The sequence below is a fragment of the Pezoporus occidentalis genome, unplaced genomic scaffold, assembly GCF_034315485.1.
Source record: "Pezoporus occidentalis ecotype Australia unplaced genomic scaffold, CSIRO_AGI_Poc_V1 ctg236, whole genome shotgun sequence".
Classification (NCBI taxonomy): domain Eukaryota; kingdom Metazoa; phylum Chordata; class Aves; order Psittaciformes; family Psittacidae; genus Pezoporus; species Pezoporus occidentalis.
Window position 1 is genome coordinate 697392 of NW_026914244.1, and position 20013 is coordinate 717404.

General features: G+C 42.6%; 1 long non-coding RNA gene across 1 annotated transcript; it reads right to left on the minus strand.

Moving 5' to 3' along the window:
- Nucleotides 1-7176: 7176 nt before the first annotated feature.
- On the minus strand, nucleotides 7177-18844 carry LOC134165298 (uncharacterized). Its single transcript, XR_009965470.1, has 3 exons — nucleotides 17733-18844; nucleotides 16185-16234; nucleotides 7177-8343 (listed from the first exon to the last, which is right to left on the minus strand). It is a non-coding gene; the product is annotated as an uncharacterized LOC134165298 (long non-coding RNA).
- Nucleotides 18845-20013: the final 1169 nt, after the last annotated feature.

Here is a 20013-nt window from a genome sequence, read left to right on the forward strand (position 1 = left end):
CATGGACCCAATGGTTTTGTTCAGTTCTCTATACAGGGAATTTCTCTTTTTCACTTCAGAGTTAAAGTGCACATCCTGTAAAGCAGTAACAACCATGCTAAGCAAATCTAACCACAAAACGGATCATAGTATTTACTGTGGCATCCTCCCAAGGCTCTTCCTGGGATACCTTTGGCTGCAATTTATTCTGCAGTGTGTTACATGTGAATGAATCCCTGTAGCCAGCACAAAGTTCTAGTGATTTTGAGTATAATGATTTACATCACCAGTAACACTAGGTCCTAAATGCATTCACTATTTATAGAAAAAGCTGGATTTTGGTAAAGATGCCTGAAAGAAGTCATAGTTTCCATAGGACTTGTTAAAAGTAACAATTCCAAAACGGGGAATGGATTATTTTCTGCTAGATTTCTCAGCTCTTACAGATTTTTTCTCTTCCCCTACCTCTGTTTCAAGTCCAAGCTGTTACCTGAAACACAGCCCAGCAGGTGATCAGCTGGCGCAGTCCTGTATTTCTATATACACAAGCACTGGATGGTACATTAGACCAGGTTGCTCCAAGCCTCATCCAATCTGGCCTTGGTTGCAAAAGGTTATAAATAAGAGGACCTTTTAATATTTATTTTACAGTTCTAAAGTGTGATTTTCTACTATATTAACTTCCCTTAAAAAAATAATAAGCAGCTCTTTGGTCCTAACTTTCTCAAAATGGGTTCAATGTTGACAGATAGGTATTTGGATATATTAGATGCTTTGGGGGCATATACTGTTCCAGCATAATCCAGCATGTTTTAACTACTGCTGATAGTCATAAAGCTTATACAATAAATAACAAAAAAAAGCAAAAAACTTGAAAATCATGGCTCACAACTCATTTTGGGGTTGCAACTGGATGATCTCAAGGTCCTTTCCAACCCAAACCATTCTATAATTCCATGATTTTAGTAGGCAATGTGCCTCGAGCAGGGTCTCTTCCTTGGATCCTGTCTGACAGAAGACAAGGCAGATTGTCAGGGACCACGTTTGCTATACTCCACTTTGTTATTGCATGATAAGAATGAAATAGGGGTAGTTCCCACAGTCCTGGACTCTGTTAGAGCCACCAGAAAAGGTCCATGAAAGGAGAGAATGTTTTGAAGAGTGAGAAGTTCCAAGAAAAATCAGTATTTTCCACTTATGAATTGGCCAGCCTAAAATGAACCTCAAATTACCAAAACATCAGAACACCAACTCAGTCCCACACAGGTTCAAAGCATCATTCCACTCCTTGGAACTGGTGTAAGAAAAATGAGCAAGACAGTATCTGATGGATTTAATTTCTACTCAGTTCTGTCACAGAAGATGATGAGCATAATCAAGCACTGCAAAGTCAGAGTTTTTCATAGACTTCAGCACTGATGTCTTTTAGCAGTTTCCCCTTGCAACTCTTCAGTTCAGTATGGTAATAGGAAAGCTATGAATGCTTTTGGAATGCCTTAGTAGAGTATTTCCCTGCCTTCTCAGGATTACTTGTCAATTATAGAAAACAACTGATTCTACATCTCATGAAGTCAAATACTAAAAAAAAAAAGAAATGAAAAGAAAAAGAAAAAGCAAGACATGGCTTTAGAAAGCTAATTTGAAGAATTTGTCCTTTTTGACACACATTTAAAACACAGTCTCAATTAGAACAGCTCATTACACAGCAAGACTTTCTCGTTTCCACCCTCAGTCAGTCAAAATGAGGCACACTGGTCTCTGTCATGGGCCTCGTGTACACACTCCCTGTAATCGTGCTCACCAGCCTATTTCAGTCATATAACAGTCAAGCAAGAACATGTGCAGTCAGTAACACTTAAGAATAACAGGCTGGGTTCATCACTGAAGTCAGTGGGAGGGCATTTGCCCCATTAACTTGGAAATACAGGAAATTTCCTTATGGAGTAACCACTTTGCTGCACCAGACTACCTGGGCTCGTGCTCCTGCCTCAAGCCCATACATAGTGCTCGTTAGTAGCAGATGGAAATCTCAAATCAAGAAGAAAATATTCCCCTCCTGAGGACTGAATAGACATTTTTACTGAAAAGCCCAGCTCATCCCACTTCCCATATAAGCCACAAATTGCTGCCTCCTCCTGCATTATAATTTCCAGATAGGAAAATGGAGATTATCATTTGAGGCCCATGATTAAGATGGATGCATTGTGCTCACTGTAGCAGAGATCTCACTTCTCCAAAATTCAGTATCGTTTACCCATAGCATCCCTTTATCAGCTTGACTCTCAGTTCATTTAGAGCCTGCTGAGGCAATCTATCGCTATTCAGCAAAGCATTTATGCTTTTACCTTATTACAATTGCATTTAAGCTAATTCTTGAGATAAAGATGTCTTTAAATGCTTTACGCAACAGAGAAGAAATCTAAGCTGTGTCTAAAACAACTAATGGACTGGGATTTCACATGTAAAGTATTTTCAGCTGTTGAAAGTAAAGTTAGAGTAAGCACATAAAGACTTCTTTTCAGTGTATGTTTTTCTAACTCGACTCCAAAAACATTACTTCTGAGTGGAGGAAGATGTTTTTTCCTTGGTTAAAAGTGTGGAAACTGTATTTATTTGATGCAAAATACCCTTCCTTCATAAAACCATTTTTACAAGATTTTCATAGAATCATAGAATAGTTAGGGGTGGGAAGGACCTTAAGATCATCCAGTTCCAACCCCCCTGCCATGGGCAGGGACACCTCACACTAAACCATGGCACCCAAGGCTCTGTCAAACCTGGCCTTCAACACTGCCAGGGATGGAGCATTCACAACCTCCCTGGGCAACCCATTCCAGTGCCTCAGCACCCTTACAGTAAAGAACTTCTTCCTTATATCCAATCTAAACTTCCCCTGTTTTTTGAACCCGTTACCCCTTGTCCTGTCACTACAGTCCCTAATGAAGAGTCCCTCCCCACCATCCCTATAGGCCCCCTTCAGATACTGGAAGGCTGCTATGCGGTCTCCACGCAGCCTTCTCTTCTCCAGCCTGAACAGCCCCAACTTTCTCAGCCTGTCTTCATACAGGAGGTACTCCAGTCCCATGATCATCCTCATGGCCTCCTCTGGGTTTGTTCCAACAGCTCCATGTCCTTTTTATGTTGAGGACACCAGCACTGTAACTGTTTTTTACATTTAGGTTTACATGTAGGGATAGGCCAAGGGGGAATGGCTTTAACCTGTCAGAAGGGAGACTGAGATGAGCTCTTAGGCAGAAGTTCTTCCCTGTGAGGGTGCTGAGGCGCTGGCACAGGGTGCCCAGAGAAGCTGTGGCTGCCCCATCCCTGGCAGTGTTCAAGGCCAGGTTGGACACAGGGGCTTGGAGCAAGCTGCTCTAGTGGAAGGTGTCCCTGCCCATGGCAGGGGTTGGAACTGGATGAGCTTTAAGCTCCCTTCCAACCCAAACAGTCTGGGATTCTATAATTTTCCCATTATGGTATTTTTAGTTCCAGATTTTTCATTAAACATTTCAGTTTAAATACTAATTGCTATTTAAACTGAATTGTAACCCCTAGGACGTTAGAGACAAGGTAAAGGGTTTGTTTGAGTGGTTTTTTTAAGGGATAGAGAAAGGCCTCAAGCTTAGTTTAGCTTTTAATTTTCCATAGAAAATTTCTGTAATGATAGGAAATACATTCCTTCAGTCAGGAGGCCGTCTGAGGACAAACTGATCCTTACCTAATTTAGAGGACGCTGTCATCCTCAGCTAATTTAGAGCAACAGAACATTTATAGCCTCCTATAGGAATTGATTTACATAACATAAATCCTTTGAGGCAATTGTGCAACCAATTCCTTGTGGGTTTTTGTTTGCCTGTTTTACCAAAAATACCTTTTTTTTTATTATTATTTTTATGAGTCAGAAGGCTGCTTGCTTTTGACTAGTGCATGTTTGACATGATCACACATCCCTCTGCTTCTGACTTCCTGAACTCAAAATGGTTATCTGTTTATAGAATGGTTTGGGGTGAAGGAGCCTCAAAGCTCATCCAGTTCCAACCCCTGCCACGGGCAGGGACACCTTCCACCAGAGCAGCTTGCTCCAAGCCCCTGTGTCCAACCTGGCCTTGAACACTGCCAGGGATGGGGCAGCCACAGCTTCTCTGGGCACCCTGTGCCAGCAACTCAGCACCCTCACAGGGAAGAGCTTCTGCCTAAGAGCTCATCTCAGTCTCCCCTCGGGCAGGTTCAAGCCATTCCCTTTGGCCTATCCCTACAGGCCCTTGTAAAAAGTCCCTCTCCAGGTTTCTTGTAGGCTCCCTTTAGGTATTGGAATACTGAGTACTTCCAAAGGCAATAAAATGACCCTGAGTGCAGGAAGGACGGGAGACAATCTGTTTTTCAGGAACTGGAGCAACAACAGTTGAGAGATTTCTAGGCACCAAAAGCCTATCAGTCTTCCAGAAGTACAGGGCACTGGAAAATTACCTACTATTAAAGAATGCCTAGACTTAATAGTAACACACTGTATTTTCTAATCTGAGAGATCCATTTTGGTCCAACATCTACTTACAGACAAAACGTGCACAAAGGCCCCAACATTCTGTAAATCATTTTACTATTCCTTTTAAAAATGTCAGTTCTTCCTTGCAATGTTCCTCATAAAAATCAAAACCAAACACACCAACATGTTCACAAGGATTAAACCTTTTGCTTCTCTACCCCTCATACACAATGGCAAGAACATGTAACCTTCATTTCAATCATTTCATACCAGCCATGCGCTTGTCACTGAGCATTTTCAGAACCTAATTTTACATTGCTGACAATCCCACTGTCCTGGAAATAAGATGGAGTGAAGCAGTGGTGGAACATGAACACTGAGCCCAGTGGGCTTAGACCTGAGAAACTCCAGACTTTAGTGAATCACATCAGAAATATTGTACCTTGAGTTTCCTGCTTGCTTAGGAGATATGAATGGGAAATGTGCTGCATTAATGTATATAACCTCCTGTTTGGTGTTACTGTTTGATTTATAACATATACAATCTGTTTAATGCCACTGCATAAATACATAATTGTGCTGCTCATTTTGTTCACTGAGAGGTTTGCCAAAGCTAAAGAACTTCCTGCTTGACTTCACAGGGAATGTGGTCTGAAAGCAGAAAGGAAGCATGGAAGAGGAAAACAATGTAGCTGTACTCTAATGGTTGCTCCTGCTATAAAACATACATGAACCTTTTGCAATCTCATACAGTTTTTATTGCTCTGAAGGGAAGGAAAAAAGAAAAATCATTCTCTTATATATATTTGCTATAGGATACAATGGATGGAGCAGATGGTTTCTGTCAGGAATTCCTTTAGGAATGCACTTGGTCACCAAAGAAACCCCAGCTAAGGAAGAAAACAGTCCTGACTCAGGCATGGACGTTTTACATCATGCTGTCTGAGGTCAGTGTCTTCACCTGGCTTGTAACCAACTGCATAAGCCACATCAGTACTGGGTGTGCTTCAGCTTTTAACTATCCTCTTGGCCCTTTGGATTTCACCAGTGCCTTTTATAGCAATATTCTGTCTTTTTTCCTTTGCAATTCCAATAGCTAAATTAAATTTTGGGGTGCCTCAGCCCCCTGCTAGACCTGTTATAGCAAGACAACCAAGAGAGGGCTGCAGAGACAGCTTCCCTTGAGTGCAGAGAAGACCACGAGCCCCGTATCTGGATCTCCCTGGTGGGTGGTGAGCACAGGGCTAGACGAACACCAGCCAGAGTGGCCATACACCACCTCTGCTTTGCTTGTGAGGGACCATGGGTGGATCAGTACTATGCAGAGCAACCTACAGCACCTAAAAATGCATGGATTTTATGAATTACCCTATTGTGAACTCTCCCTCTAATTGCTGGTGCTCTGAGATCATTCTGCCTGCATAATATTTGGTGCCTTCTTATTTGCTGATGGGTTAGGGGAAATGGGACTGGTACAAATGCAGGAGACAGATATGTGGTCACCAGCAAACAGGGTCACCCAAAAAGAGAGTCTGGGGGATAGCAGAGAACCTACAAGGCCTCCCCCTCCTGCTGGAGGCAGTGGTCAATAAGGGAAGGAAAACAAGCACCTGCCTGAAGAGAGGATGGGAAATTCAGATGGCAGTGGTGTGAACTAATCCAAGCGTGACTAATGAAATGACAGGTGATTTCCAGTGCCACTTCACCTTTTGAGTCCACACATTTCTCTTTATCAGCTCATCCAAGCTGCAGCTGCAACCTTGTCCCTAACTGGGGAGGAATAAATAGGCTGTCACCCTCATCAGGTTTTCCCTCCCTTAGCATGAAATCTGACATAGTGGCAATAAGATATGTATCACAAGGAGCAGCCTGAGAGCTGGGAGGAACAAACTGAAACCCCCAAACAGCTACTGGAATAAAAGATTGCCACAAAGCCTCAATATTCAAGGAATAAATTAAAAAGAAGAGTAGACCCCCTCTGCAAAGCCAACAATAGACATATGCACATAGACATATGGAGCCCATGCTTCATTTTTTATGGGTTTTCTTACCTTGCCTTGGGAGTCCTAAAGCGGGGCAGAAATCCCCTGTCAGATTCTCTGTAGGACATTGATCTCCTTACTTCTGTTTTTCCCTTTCATTTTGGCATGCATCAGCTACCCTCTTGCATGATGCTATGAATTTCACCACCCTCACAGTAAAGAATTTCTTCCTTACATCTAACCTAAATCTCCTTGTTTAAGTTTAAACCCATCACCCCTTGTCCTACTGCTACAGCCCCTGATGAAGAATCCTTCTCCAGCATCCTTACAGGCCCCACATCATTATTGAGTGTGTTTTGTGTAAAGATCTGAGCAAGCAACTTTCCATAAGTCAATGTTCATAAAGGAAATCATTTAAAAGTCAAATGTATAAATACTGTTCAAAAACAAATAGAAAATGTGTTGATGCAAATATCTGAACAAAGAATTCCTCTGGTTTTCTAAAAAGCAGGCAGCACTTGCAACGTGTCTGGCCAAATGCATTCAAATAACAGCTCACATGCTGAATATTCGGGGCTAGTCAGAACATGAATAATCTTCATGTTGAAAAAAAGTGAGAGAATCGACTTCAGAGCAATGCTGTAATTTAAAAGAGCAAGAAAATTCACCAGGGAGAAAACACATCAGCCCTCCTGAAAACTATCACACTGCCAGACCTTCCAGAGTTACAGTTTACTGTAGGATTAGTCTGATTTGGTATTTGCAATATCATTCAACAACTAATTGCCCTTTTTCTGGTTCAGGTTTCCAAGCAAGGAAAATTTCCCTCTTTCCCTGTCCCCTCCCCTAGGGATCACTCCCTTAATTAAAGCCAACTTTCAGTATCTTTCTAGTGTAAGGATACTTATATAAAGGTATATTAAGGTACACAGTTATACTGTAAGTACCCTATACAAAGCTTTTAAAGCTTTCTACTCTTGAGGGATTGCCTGAAGTTGAGCGTGGACTCACAGGGATTCTGGTTTTCATTACAAAATTATAAACAAGACTTTAATAATACTTCCCTCTGGATTTTCACAGCTTTCTTTATGACAGCTTGCCAGTGGGCTTCCTTCAGAATCAACTCCTGTGTCTCTGTGGTAGAGAGGTACGGCAGAAATTCGTCAGTATTTGTCAAAATATAGATGGGGTTCTGAGAAAATAATGTCTTTCTATTTAAAGACAAAACTGGGCACCCACCTGCTCAATATACAACATATACCCTGAAATGAGAACAGAGCCCATCACCTCGTGGAGCCAAGGAATAAGAAAATTGGGAGTGCAGGGCATTTAGAAAGAAATATCTTCCTTGAAAGTATGTGATATTGCTTGACCTTTTAACTAACTTAAAAAATAGGGATCTAATTTTCTGAGTTTCAGACTAGAAACATTCTTCTGGGGGTCGATCGTGGTTTTTTACTCTTTCATTAATTATTTTCTGTGGTGTTAGCCACTGCAGAGATTGTGAACATCTTGAAAATGTGCTTTAACTTATTCCAGGGATATAGAAGATGAAACTAATTTAGCCACTAAAAGCAGCAATAATAATAATGATAATAATTCACTGTTGCTTTTGAGATTAAGCCTCAGGATTTTGACTGACATTTAAAATCTCCAGGTGGAATCTATAAGGGAGGTAGCGAAGGAAAGAAATCTGGACCCAAATTTACTCGCAAGTCTTAGTCAAGAAGAGATACCAGAGTCATTTGGATGGCGCACAGCACTCACCCCCATGGGCCCATAAACTTCCCAGGAGCACAAGACCCAAGAGGAGTTCCTTCCCTCTGTTTCCACCTTTGCTTTTGTGTGCTCTTTGAAGATCCTTGCCTTTGTGACTCCTCTGCAAAGCATGATGCACACCTGTGGAGGAGAGAACAAGGCAACACGAAGCACGCACACAGTGTTAGAGGGTGTCTTGAACTGCAAAGCCCAAGATACTCATAAACTGTGAGGAAACCCTGCTGAGCCCACTGTGGCACACCCAAGGTATTTAATGTCCTAATGCACTCATTGGCTTCTCACTATACAACTTCTGTACTATTTCCCTTCTTCAATTTGTGAACAGGCAAATATCTCTGCATCAGTAGGGAGCTCCATCAACCGTGTATTGCTCTGTTAAAGCCAACAAAGTTTCTTGTTTGCATGCTGTTAAGGGTCTGTCTAAAGTCAGACTTTAAAGACGACTTGTGGCTGACATTAAAACTCATGCTGTAGATAACAAGCTGAAAAGCCTTCTGAAAATCCAACAGTAAAGGGTTCAAACTGAAACAAGGGAGATTTAGGTTTCTTGAAAACCTATTTGATCCCAAATGGCAGATCCAGCTTTTAATTGAGGGAATTTATGGGGATGGTCAACACCAAGCCTCAGAAATTAAGGCAGCAGTGAAGTAGGTAATTTTTATCTTGATCCCCTAGCAAAAGGCAGATGAATTGAGTTTTTATGTGTGTGCACAAAATCCCAGGGTAAAAAGGGTGCAATTGTTCATGGTAAGAAAGGCAAATGCAGTATAATTGTATTTTTATTTGCTATGGCATGCATTTTGTACAGGCAACAGGTCCATTTAGACTCTAGAAGAGTCTGGTTCATACCAGCTATGATCTTTAAAGTCAGTGTTACTAGCCTGATAAGAATGGTACACACATCTATCCTCCTTCATCACTGAGGTTACTTCACTTTGAGTTTTAAAGCCTCATCTTGGTTGTAATCTGCATCTAAAGAGATTTCCTTCATCATCAACAGAGAACACTCCACATTCCACAGGAGGCAGTGTTCATACCATTCATTCACTAAATTGTGCACCAAACTCATGCCACAGCCTAGGAATGAACAAAGGAGGTTTGGTTTCCATGTGGGACTTGTCTTAATCAACCAGACAACATGAAACAACCATTTACTTTATACCTTTATACCAACAAGGTGAACACCATTTGAACCTGTACCAGTGTAAGCTTGAATTTAGGGACACTGTTTCACGAACTTGCCCAGGCACAGGATGCTCGGTCCACTCCTCTGAAGTAATTACAGTACAGTTGTTATTTTAATGTGTTTCCAGTTCTTTGAATCCAGTTTTCTGCTTACTTTTAAGCAATGGTTTCTTTTTCAAACGGTACTTTAAAGAGAACTTAGGTCTGCATGGAATATTCTGTTTGTGTGCTGCTTAGGTTTCACCTTTGGTGAAAGTTAACAACAGAAAAGAAGATTAAATACTCCCAAAGAGTATTGATTGTTTCTATAATTCAAAATTCAATGCACAGACAACAAGACATTTATCAAGTCAAGCTGAATTGTATTTGTTCATACAGTCTCACAGACGTATTGAGTTCAGCAACAGTGATTTCAAGTTTTATAGTTAGATTCATGTTAGAAAGCTGGGATAGGTGTTACCATTCCAACTAAATCCCTGTTATTACTATATACAATTTAAAACCTTATCTATATTTCATCAACATTGTCTCCGCAGTAAATTATACTGCTGAAGGAAATGCAATCATATGGTTTTATTGCTAGAAGGCTCCAAAACCCTTTTTCAATTCATTTATTTAATAGCTGCATTTACAGTTAAAGATGTCCATCAAGTGCATTTTTACTCAAAGCAATTTTTAAGGCAGCCAACAAGACTGTTCTAATTCTTTTGTCCCCATTTCTCAAAATATCAAAATGATGTTATGTGCCTTGTTGTCCCAGATCGTCTGTCACTAGATTGCAGGGCATCATAGATCATTTGATGGTAACCCAGAAATAAGGAGCTACGTGCTAGCCTTGATTGTAATACCCATGCTGCTAATACCAGCTGGGCTGTAGTGCTGTGGTGGAACACAGAGTTTGGGTTGGATTCGCTCTGTAAGGAAATATGTGAAGTATTTGCTGCACCTTTTGATACTTGTAGAACCCCAAGAGTGCTACATATCAACCATCAGCACTAAAGCAGATTTACGTGCACTGGCACAGAAATCTCTAGAACGGCTGGAACAGATTGGATTTCCTCAGGGTCTGACAACAGCCACAGCCCATGTACAAGCACATCATTATGTATTATCTCTGCTCATGACAGTGTTCACTGTAGTTTCCACTCTGTCTCACTGATATCATTTTAAATTAGGCTAGAGCCTTTTCACTATTTCAAGTGTCAGTCTGCTGTATAACACAGGAGTTCCCAACAACCTGCCGCTACTTAATAGGCCATATATATAGTTTTTATATATATCATACATACAATCTTCATAAATATCATCTTGCCCCATGACTAAATACCTCCCTTCCAGGCTGCCATGAGCCGAGCAGGCAGCTGTGGGAGCCTTAGAATCATAGAATAGTTAGGGTTGTAAAGGGCCTTAAGATCATCCAGTTCCAACCCCCCTGCCATGGTCAGGGACAACTCACACTAAACCATGTCACCCAAGGCTTCGTCCAGCCTGGCCTTGAACACAGCCAGGGATGGAGCATTCACAACGTCCCTGGGGTCTCCACGCAGCCTTCTCTTCTCCAGCCTGAACAGCCCCAACCTTCTCAGCCTGTCTTCATACAGGAGGTGCTCCAGTCCCTGATCATCCTCGTGGCCTCCTCTGGAATTGTTCCAACAATTCCTTGTCCTTTTTATGTTGAGGACACCAGAACTGCACACAATACTCCAAGTGAGGTCTCACGAGAGCAGAGTAGAGGGGCAGGATCATAGAATCATAGAATCGTTAGGGTTGGAAAGGACCTTAAGATCATCCAGTTCCAACACCCCTGCCGTGGGCAGGGACACCTTACACTAAACCCTATCACCCAAGGCCTCATAGAACCTGGTCTTGAACACTGCCAGGGATGGAGCATTCACAACCTCCCTGGGCAACCCATTCCAGTGCCTCATCACCCTTACAGGAAAGAATTTCCTTCTTATATCCAATCTAAACTTCCCCTGTTTCAGTTTGAACCCGTTACCCCTTGTCCTATCACTACAGTCCCTAATGAAGAGTCCCTCCCCAGCATCCCTATAGGCCCCCTTCAGATACTGGAAGGCTGCTATGAGGTCTCCATGCAGCCTTCTCTTCTCCAGGCTGAACAGCCCCAACTTCCTCAGCCTGTCTCCATACAGGAGGTGCTCCAGGCCCCTGATCATCCTCGTGGCCTCCTCTGGACTTGTTCCAACAGTTCCATGTCCTTTTTATGTTGAGGACACCAGAACTGCACACAATACTCCAGGTGAGGTCTCACGAGAGCAGAGTAAAGGGGCAGGATATTGCCATTGATATCAGGTGCCTGGGCACTGCATGGAAATACTCATCTGCCCATGAACAGAATTATCTGGAGGTGTCAGCAGTTAGGAAAGCGCTTAAGCTTTACTCTATGTTGCATCCATTTGAACACAAACAGGAAAAGGCTTCCCTGCCAGGTGAGATCCTTTATGATGTTAAATAATTAAGTTTCTCCACTTTCACACCCCACAGCTGTATATGGATATCAGTTGCTTCACTGCACTGTGACACTTGAACAGTGGCACGTGTGTAGCTCTGAGGCAGGGTTGAGGCACCGCTTGTCACTGGGCAGGAACTGAGCAGAGTTGGGCAGTCTGACCCAAAGTGAAAGCCTGCTCAGGTAGGCACAGCTCCCTCATACAAATAGCAGCTTCAGGAGAACGTGAAGCCAGCATTTTTGATAGCCAGAAATGACTGGGACTTAAAGTTGGGATTGCCCCCAGGCATCAGAGCAACAGAAGCAGGATAAAGTCACAGTCACTTTGAGAGAAAGTGTAATGCAGTTATTTCCTACAACACGGAATGAATCTGCTGCAAACAACTTCCTCTGCTGAGTTTGTGACACCCGCAGAGCTTGACAACAAGTGAAGTGCTTTTAGGTTTCTGAAGTGAACAAAAACCACACTGAAAGTGTCTTAAACATCTTAAAAGCACCAACAGGATGCTTACATTCCCCACCCTTGCCCAAAACACACACAGAAGCAAGGATGAACAAACAGCCTCTCTTTTAGAGCAGATTAAGTCATTCCAAAGTATTTTGCAATCAAATCACTAACCATGTTAGTGTTTAAAGATTTCATAGGGCCCAGTTAATTATTCCCTGGCTGTGGCTGCATCTCCTGTTGTCCCTTCTCCCCTGAAGTAGTGAGATCTCCTTCCATTCGGCTGCGGAGCTTTAAGTGCTGCCATGGGGCTCTGCAGATCCCCTGTCCATCTGTTCAAAGCATTTCTCTGCCCCTGGGCTCAAAGTGTGGTTGTTCTACTCTGATTTCTTCAAATGCTCATCGGAATGCTTGATTCCTGTGCGGAGGCTTCCTCATTGCAATGCTGCTTACTACACCGACAGCAGCGTTTGCCTGTCTGTATGCTTCTACTCCATATTTATGTAAAGGGGATATCACTTTTCTCACTAAGTACTGGGAAGCAAATTCACACACAACAGTGAGGTGCTCACGTACCACAAGGGTACAAGCGCTTGACTCCCTGTTATTATTAATGTGCCAAATGAGCAGTTTATCAGAGATGATCTTGTACAGGCAAAAGAATGGAAATTAGCTACTGCCTGTGGCTCTGAACTGAAACACATACAGGATGCACAGGAATGCATCATTCTTAAAGTGCCTCTCTATGGCTATGACAGACAACAGGAAAGAGGATGTAAATAGGTTTAAATGACTGTATCTAAAGCTGCTGTTGCTTTGATCTGGTTGAAACAACCCAGTCTTTTAAAGCTCATTCCCATATTGAGTGGCAGGTGTGTGTTCCTGCTTCTTAGCAGAAAAACCCCCAGCTGCTTTCTGTGAATTTAGCTTTGGGAGCCCGTGTGTTCCAGTTTCAATCTGCATTCTGGGACAGGTAGCAGAGACCAATTAATCATGAAAGCTGCCTCATATGGTCTCACCTTCTTTTGTCTTTGAACAGCACGATACAAGATAAAAATGGGTCATCAATGCATTAGAAAAAGGCTCTGATATCCCATCCTTGAAGAGAAGTTATACTTGCAACACAGGCATGAGAGAGAGAGAAAAGCAATCACTCAGTGCAAAAGCATCATCACTGGGTGGGTATGGTATGGTTTGTTTTTACAGGCAGCACTAAAATGCCTTTTTATAGCAAGGATATCAATAGCTTTCAACTCTGTAAATCCTGGGTGAAATGAAGGAGCTGGAACACATCACACTGAGGAATGGATTGACTCACCGCTCACCAGAGATGCTCACTCTCAGCAGCGGCCATGAGAAATGAGGGCATTTGGACAGTAAAGGTTGGGGGCAAATGCGTGTGGTGTGCATACAGGCAAGGAGCAACAGGCAGAGAAGAGAAGCCTGTTTATGGAGCAAAAAACCAGCTTGCAAAATGGGTAATAAAAGTGGTAGAAATGGAAGAAAGTTGTGATAAGAGACATAAAGCCTCATTACCCTGCACTTGGTTTTCATGGAGAGAGTGAGGAGGGACTGTACACAACACAAAGGGGGAAGAGAGGCAAAGAAATGACAATTCAAGTCTCTGACTCTGCAGAGATCAGCCAAATGTGGCTGTACAGCTTTAACAGCAGAGACAAGTTCCTTGGGATGGACAGAACAGGCAGAAGTAGCAGGATGGAGTCTGTTACATTTATTATGGATATCAAGAAGACACAGAGCTAGAAGGCTCTACAAGCATGATTTGAATAATAGGAACAGCAGAAAGGAGCTGGCATGGAATGCTGAGCAAATGATACCTAAATTGCAGACAGTCAGCACGCCTTTACCCACAGCGAGCCTGCCTGACAGAGCTTGTGCTGCCTCACTGAAGCAGCAGCAATAACAGTAAAGATGTTAAAGGGATTAAATCCATGGGTATAATTACATGGCCTGCAGAAACACCCTGGGCAGAATAACCAGCTGGGGGTTAAACATGGATAGGGGAGTCACCACAACCATCAAACCTCAGTCAATGCAGTGTTATGGTGGAAGAGAAAGAGGAAAGAATGGGAATAAGCTAGAAGGGATCTAATGGTACAGGACACCAAGGGAGTAAAGGGGTTTGAATGATAAGGTATATTCTGCACTGTTCCCTGGAAAACACTTGGGAATGTGAGTGGGCAAGAATCCCAAGAGAGGTGATGTTGAACCGGGAATAAGCCAGATTCCCCTCCCAAAACACTTAGAAGGAGAAAAATAATAGAAATTCAATTTTGAGCATACAAGGTCTTAAATTTCCAGGCTTAAAGAGACTGTGATGAATTAGTCTGACTTCCTACAGAATGCAGTGGCAAAGAATCTCATGCAGTAACTTCTGGCTGGACAACCACATATCTAGGAAAAATCCTCAGTCTCAATTGAAATACTTCAACCAATTCACTCTGTCCACAGGGTAATGGTTCTGATGGTTAATTACTCTCAGTGAATCTTCAATGTACCTTGAATTTGTCTGTCTCCAGTTTTCCAACTGTTTTCTGTTGCACCTTCGTTTAATTTCAGCGCTCTCTGCAATCCTCTCCCTGGAGGTTCTACAGGTTTGCTCTAAGTTCCCTTATCTTGAAGTAGTTCTTCAGTCTCTCATTATTGAGCACGATTTTGAGACTCCAGATCATTGTGGGGATCTTTTTTCCATTCTTTACAGATTTCTACTCTTTTTTCCTCGGAAGCATGTGCACACAAACTGACACAATGTACTGGGAAATGCCTCATCAGCACACAGTGACAAACCTCCTTTAAAACTAAAAATCAAAGCCATTGCAGGTAGCACTGCATCTTGCTATGGACCAGGAAGTCAGGTCTCAATTCCTGAGCACGACTCTTGAATCTGGCTTCTGGTAGAGTTAACCCTGATTCAGTTTTTCCTGATATTTTACTCTTAATCACAATAGAACATGGGGCAACCACACAGTTCTGGTTAGACAAAGAAAAGACAAATGGACAACAGAAGGTTCAAGAGAGGATAACAGAGCTAATAAGCCCTAAAGACCCTAAATGATAAGCAAAAGAAGGTTAAACATGCTGAGGAAAAGAGAAGACGAGCAGAAGACCTCACTGATATAATAAAAGACCTTCAGGGAATAGAAAGGATAAATTTTAGTAGACTAGCAATTTAATAGCAAGCAGGACTGATTCATTAACATCTGTATTAGTTAATGATGATGAAAAGCTCTATGTTATTGCTAAGCTGTATTAGGAGGAAAACTAAAAGCAGCAGCAGAGACACCTTTATGCTTTCTAATGCAAGTCTTTTGTGGTCTCTGGGGTGTTTTAGTGGGTCTTAGTGTAACTATCAGAAAGCTTATTGAAGCAGCAAATGTAGTTTTCAAGCAAGAGGCTAATTTATATCAAACCACTTATAATCTCCTTAAAGTCTGCTTGTTGGATTTGGAAGGGTGAAGACTGTTTGTAAATGAACCTTAGCTTAAAAGAAATAGTTGGAACTTACTTCTCTTTCTCCTTTGATTGTGAAATAAGCAACTGGAAACAAGTGGTTCCCTTTCAGTCAATGAAATTCAGCATATGGCTTATAAAATATAGTTGTGTTACATTAGCTGTCTTATCACAGTATCTACAACATCCTGCATGTATCCCCTTTTGATACAAATTCAGACTGCTACCCACTTACTTACATTTAGAATGGGATTATTATACTACACACACACCTAACAAAAATACGGGGTCTAAATAGTCTGATCTCTACCCATCCCTTCCTCCCCAACTAACCTGGGACTGTTTAACCCCCTGTACCCGATCTGAACAGATTTCGATCTAAATACAAACCTTCTGCCTCCAGGATCACCAGTGTACGCATGTTCAAGTGCCTTAAAGCTCTTGCAAAGGAAACAAAGAGAAAAGAAAAAGTCATTTCTGTTACAATGCAGTTTCCAGCACTAGAAATGTCATTGTCATTGCCATTGTCAGTGCCAGCGTGGCTTGAAATGCTTCATTTAAATCCATATTGAACGCAGGTTGGTGACAGTCATCCCCTCCCTTCCTACAGTCACACTCAGCTTCCCAAACTCGCCTAATTCCCCTCTTTGTAGATCTGTACTGCTAGACAATTCCCACCTTATTGTCAAGACAGAAAAGGCTTTTTCACCTCAGCTACCACTGTTGTAACAGCTGATAATACAGCCTTTTCCAGCATCTTCTGACAAAGGATCATGTCAGTAGGAGACCCGATGCTCTCCTCAGGAAGCGGCACAGCTCGGCTGGCACCGCTGTACAAATTAGCATCCTTTCTCCTGCCAAACATCAGAAATCTTTGTATTACAGTGCTCCCAGTTTTGAAGCTGTATCTGCATTGCCAAAGCAGGAAGCTCTGGGAACACAATCCACACTCCCTTCCATTAAATGCTCTGCCATGGCAGTGCATGGAAAAGGTTCTTCCCTGGAGACATCATTCTGGCCAGGAAGAAATATCTAATGGTGACAGCACAGGATGCAAAGGTCTCTCCTCATGCCTAATCAGAAGGTTCCCTCCACACTGCATCCAAGGCCACCCCTTTTCATCACAGGGTCAGTAACACTGGTATCTATAGGTGGCCAGTAAACATTACTGCTTCACGCAGTAGTAACATGAAGGACATGTGGACACATCTCATCCCTTCTGCTCTGCCATGCAAGGATCCTTGCCACAGGGAACAGCTCTACTCAAAGCAGACTGAGAGAGAGCTCACCTTGTAGGTTCTGCACAGCAAACTGAGCTGGAATCCTGCTGATTTTGTACCTGAGATCTTTCTTTTACCAATATGGCAACGATAACACAACCACAGTTTAAGTTCAGTCTAACTAAACATAGTAACTGATAGAACCACGATGCCATTACGACTGATAGATGGTCTATACTAGAGTAGACTCTCTCACAGGATGCCTCTGTAGACAAGAAAGGTTGCTGCCAAGCACTCCCTAATTTCAGCTTTAGTGGCCAAGACAAATCCAAGAGCTTTGAATATGACAATCTAATTCCAGCTTCTAAGAATTGCTTTCAAAGTGAATGTCTTGGACAGTAAAGTCAATAGAAAACATTTAGGCGCTCAGTCTAGAGAGCTTTGGGGGTTTGTTTTTCATTTAGCCCCAAGATTTCAGCAACAGAATATAAAGACAAATGCTTCTGTATTTGCAATGCCAGCCCAGGAGACCAGGATGCTGACAATGAACTCCTGCACAGCTTTTGGTACAGCCTTGTTTCCTGCACCTCAGAGAAAGTCAATAACTCTCTAGTACCCAGAACTGCCTTTAAAGGTCCTGTTGTGTACTTCCCGTTCTGAGTGGGGTACCATTTGTGCTAGTGCTCATTTTCAAATGCCTCACAACTTACAAACTCACCCGCTGTTCTTGACACTGCTTTTCTCCGGGCACAGAAGCTAACAGCAGCAATGCCTCACTGCCTGGAGCTACCTGTGCCACGATGCTTTGCCAGGATAGAATACATCGAGCCACCATGGAAGCAGTTAGAAGGAAATCCCAGGGACTGCATTGCTCTGATAATGAAATAATGAAGAAAGTGTTACTGAGGTGAGCATGTGTGTTCAGCTCTATTTGTAACAGAATTCCCTTGCATGGATACAGGTCACTGACAAAACAGGGGAAAAAGCTTTTCTCACAAAGAAATCTGGTAATTCCTCACAGTACTATTGCGTGTATCTGTTAGGAAGGTGTCAGTCTAGTTCCATAAAAGAGAAAATAAATCCTCATTGCCTACACAGTCTACGTTGGATTTTGTTGCCTTTCCTCAGGCTACAGTCAAAGCTTGCTTTGAGGAGGCTGTAAAGTTTCAGCACAAGCACACTTTTTAATGGAAGGAGTAGGAATCTGCCTCATTGGTTATGCCAGGTTTGTGTTAAGTGTGACATCCACTGGCAGGCAGGGGAGAGGGAAACCTACCCAGCAAAGCAGCTCAATAAATTGCAGTGTCCCAGGGCTCTACATTGAGATAACTTCTTGTTCCAGCAAACTTTACTAACATTCTGCACACTGGGAGCCTCAGAGTGATATATCTGCCTAGGAAATACTTTGGAGAGAGAAAAGGATATTAACTAAAAGCAAGCAATAAAGCCGGAGGTGTTTATTACTACTTTGCCAATAATTCTCCTTTTTTAATAAACAGAACTGAAAGCAGAACTGGTTACATAAAGTTTTGCAGCAGCAGCAGTGGCTTAACAATCATCTACCAGATGCTGGCGTGGAAAAGAGAGACACAGAGAAACAGTTTCACGGTTAAAACATAGACTTTACCGCTTGTTCTGAGGTCTGCTTTCAGATTTGCCCTTTTTGGGTTTCTGGGAGCAAGTGAACACATTACCCTGCATTTGACATCATTGGGAGGTTTGCTGAGGGGTGCATTGTGGCCCATGATCCAGGTGAGGGTGCTGAGGTGCTGGCACAGGGTGCCCAGAGAAGCTGTGGCTGCCCCATCCCTGGCAGTGTTCAAGGTCAGGTTGGACAGGGCTTGCAGCAAACTGCTCTAAAGGAAGGGCTGAAGTAGGTGATCTTTAAAGGTCCCTTCCAAACCCTTCTATGATTCTATAGTCCAGGTCAATACAGAAGATGTTAAATATCAGCTGCAATGCAGACCCTTGAGAAACATCCAGTAAACAGATGCTGGTCAGACTTTGAACCATTCAAACAGTTTTCCCCTCACTTTGTAGTCCACCTCTCCTTATTCTGGCTACTAAGACAATATGCAAAACTATTCCAAAAGCCTTTCTCAAGTCAAAGTGAACATTCCTTTCATCCCCAAAGCCCATCAGGATGGTCAAGCATGGATCCATGGCAGTAGATCCATGCTGGCTGTTCCAATATTTGTTCTTAATGTCCCAGTAAAGAGTTTTCATAAGGAACTGCTCCACAATCTTTCTATGGACCAAGGTGATGCTGAGTGGCCTGTAGTTCCCTTCCTCTGTGCAGACCCTGAAGATGGTGTACCATTTCCGTTTTCCTGTCATACCAGTTAATTCATAATTCACTAGAATTAACTGTAAAAGGTTATAAATCCTCAGATAAAGGATAGGATGGGAGGGTCCTGGTCCAAGACTACTGTATTTTGGACATAGAGAACTCCTGTTTCTCAGCAAACACTTGACTTCTCTCCCCTGATGCTGTAGTTTAGTGAAACAGGAGGGCAATGCAATAATGTCCTGCCAGAGAAAGGAGCAGCAGCTCCCCCTTCATCTCCCCTTGCACTGCTCAGCTTTGTGGCATCCCTGAGGGTTGCCAGGACTATCCAGAATCAATTCAACTCACTAACCCATCTGAAAGCTAACTAGTCAGAACAAAGCAGGAGAGGCCCGTTGCCTTTTTCAGGTTAATGAATCAGGTCAGGAAAAAGCCACCACAGACTGGGCAAAAGGAAAGAGAGGATAAAGAGATGAGGGGGCAGAAAAAGACCATGCCTTTCTGATGGCAGCTTGCATGGCTGTGAAACTGCAACCTAAAATCATACACTTCTAGGATCCTAAAACAGTTCTCTAGAGCAGCGTTAGCCCAAGTAGCTATAGTTGTAAGCACAGAAAAATAATCATCTTTCTAATCATTTAAGAAAGGTCAGATGAGGGAAATTTAAGCCATACTTTCCTAACTACTGAAGCAGACAAATGATGCATCCAAG